The 2,444-nt window shown below is 46.2% G+C and overlaps 1 pseudogene; it reads right to left on the bottom strand.

Moving 5' to 3' along the window:
* Positions 1-976: 976 nt before the first annotated feature.
* On the bottom strand, positions 977-1,887 carry LOC137217315 (transcription factor 7-like 1 pseudogene; annotated as a pseudogene).
* Between the last annotated feature and the right edge of the window lie 557 nt (positions 1,888-2,444).

Below are 2,444 nucleotides of genomic sequence, written 5' to 3'. Positions count from 1 at the left end.
TGAATTGTTATTTTTAAAAGATTTATTGCTGATACATAGGGAAGCCACTGGTTGTATTTACTTCCTTAAATACTGCTTCTCTCACCAAACTATATTACTGATTTTTAAAATTTTTCAGTGGATTTTCTTCGTTTTTTAAGGTGATTAATAATATTCATTTGTTTGGGGCATTGGGATATTAAAACCAAACTACACACTACATCATCATAATCAGAATGTTTCATGAATAATCACATGAAACAAGATAAGCAGAGCTTTTATTTTAGGGACTATATGACTAACAACCTACTTCAACTTCGTATCTCATAGATAGCAAAGTGAATTCTAAACAAATCACACAAGATTTAAAAAAACACTTTTGCTTGCAATGGCAATTTTATTTTCTTTTGTGAAAATAAACTGGGAGTTTGAATTGTTCCCAAAACCCCCATAAAAATGAAAGGAAATACAGAAGAAGTGTGTGAGGTGATGGGGGAGGGAGCAGGGTCTTTAGAGCTTTGGCAGATTGTGTTAGCACGGACCGACCCAGGTGACAGGAGCCAGACCTCAGAGCCAGGTCCTGTCTGACACTCCGGGGCTGTGAGGGGACATCTCGACTGGTAAGCGGGTGGAGCACAGGCTACTTCGCTGAGGAAGTTGCAGGCACCTTGAGTCCCTTTAAATGCGGGGAAGAACCATTGCAGAGGACCTCTTCCCCCCAACAAAAGCTGGAGGCTGGGGCATTAGGGCCACTGAGGGAAAGGGGACGCTGGTGGAGACAAACGAGGCCGAGGTGTCTTCTCACACGGTGACAGCCTTACACTGGGCGGAGGACGAAGGTGAAGGCAAGAACCCACGGAGCTGAGCAAAGGAGAAAAACGTGGGCCAAGTAAAAGGGAATGTCCAGGAATGCGATGTAGATGAAGAGGCTACGGGCTAGAAATGCAGCAACGGCCAACATGCAGGCTGGGTGGGGGAAGCCAGGACGCGGGGGTTGGGGGGGTGGGGGGTGGGGGGGGTGATGGGAAGAGGGAGGAGGGCAGAGAGTCCAGGAGGTAGAGACAGAGGTGCCTTCTGCCCAGGTCCATCCACCGCTGCACATATAGGAAGAATAACACACTACTTTTCAGTTCTTGTTTTTTAAAGGTTTTTGTTTTGTTTTGTTTTGTTTTTTTAAAAAGCCTTAAGATCAGCTACTGGTTACATCTACAAAACGTAAAGTACTGCTGTTACCAGTCACTTTACAGAACAGTCCGAAGTGGTCAAATATTGACCAATAAAGTTCCTTTTTTTTCTCTTCTTCTTCTGCTGCATCATTACTACTCGATGAGTCACGTGACAGCCTGCATAGGTCAGGGGGCAGCTTAGTGGGCAGGCTTGGTGACCAAGGAAAGAGGCTGGGCCTGGAGCACGAGGAGGGCCTGGTGGGCATGGAGCGTGGCTGGGAAGGAAGGGGGGGACGTCAGCAGAGCTGTGGGCACGGACCCCAGGGGGAGGGGCCGGGACAGGAAGGGGGGCTGGCTGCGCATCTGGCCAGAGGAGGTGGCGGCAGCCTTCGCTGACAGGAAGGCAGCTGAGTGGAGAGCCAGTTGGGCCCGGGTCTCTGGCTTGGTGGTGAGGGAGAGGGGCTGGGCTTGCTCCGAGTGGGTGGCAGCCGCGGCAGCCGGGGAGGCCAAGGCCGCTGAGGCGGTGGCCAGGGAGTCCAGCATGCTGCCGAGGGAGGAGGCAGGGCTGTCACAGGGCTTCTGGGGGCAGGTACCTGACACATGGCTTCTTCCTTTTGGAGGCCAGAGCACCTTCTGTCTCCTGGACTTGCTGCTGGGAGGGGGTCTGGGACAGCTGCTTTTCTCACTTCCTCTTCTTTTTCTTACCGTAGTTGTCCCGGGCTAGTTCAACTTCATATCTCATAGATAGCAAAGTGAATTCTAAACAACAAATCAAATATGATTTTTAAAAACATTTTTTGGCGGCGTCGTGCCGCTTGTGGGATCTTAGTTTCCCAGTGGCAGTGAAAGCGCAGAGTCCTAACCAGGGATCACCAGGGAACTCCCTCAAATGTGATTATTAAATGTGTATTTTTAATGAAATTTAATTTTGTGATAGTATAAATAAAACCGTTTATGTTTCTGTTACTGCTTTTCAGATTCCAAAAGAGTCTTTACATATGTTGCCTCACTGAATTCTCATGAAAATTCTGTGATATACAATTCATAATATTTTTATAGAGTAAGATTGTTGTGAGGGTCAAGGGTGATAATCTACATATAAGAACTAAGCTCTCTGCCAGAAAATGTAAGTAAGCATCAAGTGTTAATGATTATCATTATTATCATTTTTTCTTATTTGCAACAGCATATCAAATAACTGATCTATGGTATCAATTATTTTATTATTTTTCATAATAATTTTCTTAATAACATTGCAAATTATTTTTCACCATTGCTAGTGACACCAGGCAAAGGAAC

The sequence above is a fragment of the Pseudorca crassidens genome, chromosome X (assembly GCF_039906515.1).
Source record: "Pseudorca crassidens isolate mPseCra1 chromosome X, mPseCra1.hap1, whole genome shotgun sequence".
Taxonomy (NCBI): Eukaryota; Metazoa; Chordata; class Mammalia; order Artiodactyla; family Delphinidae; genus Pseudorca; species Pseudorca crassidens.
The sequence above is the reverse complement of the archived record's forward strand: the minus strand, read 5'-3'. Positions and strand labels throughout refer to the sequence as shown.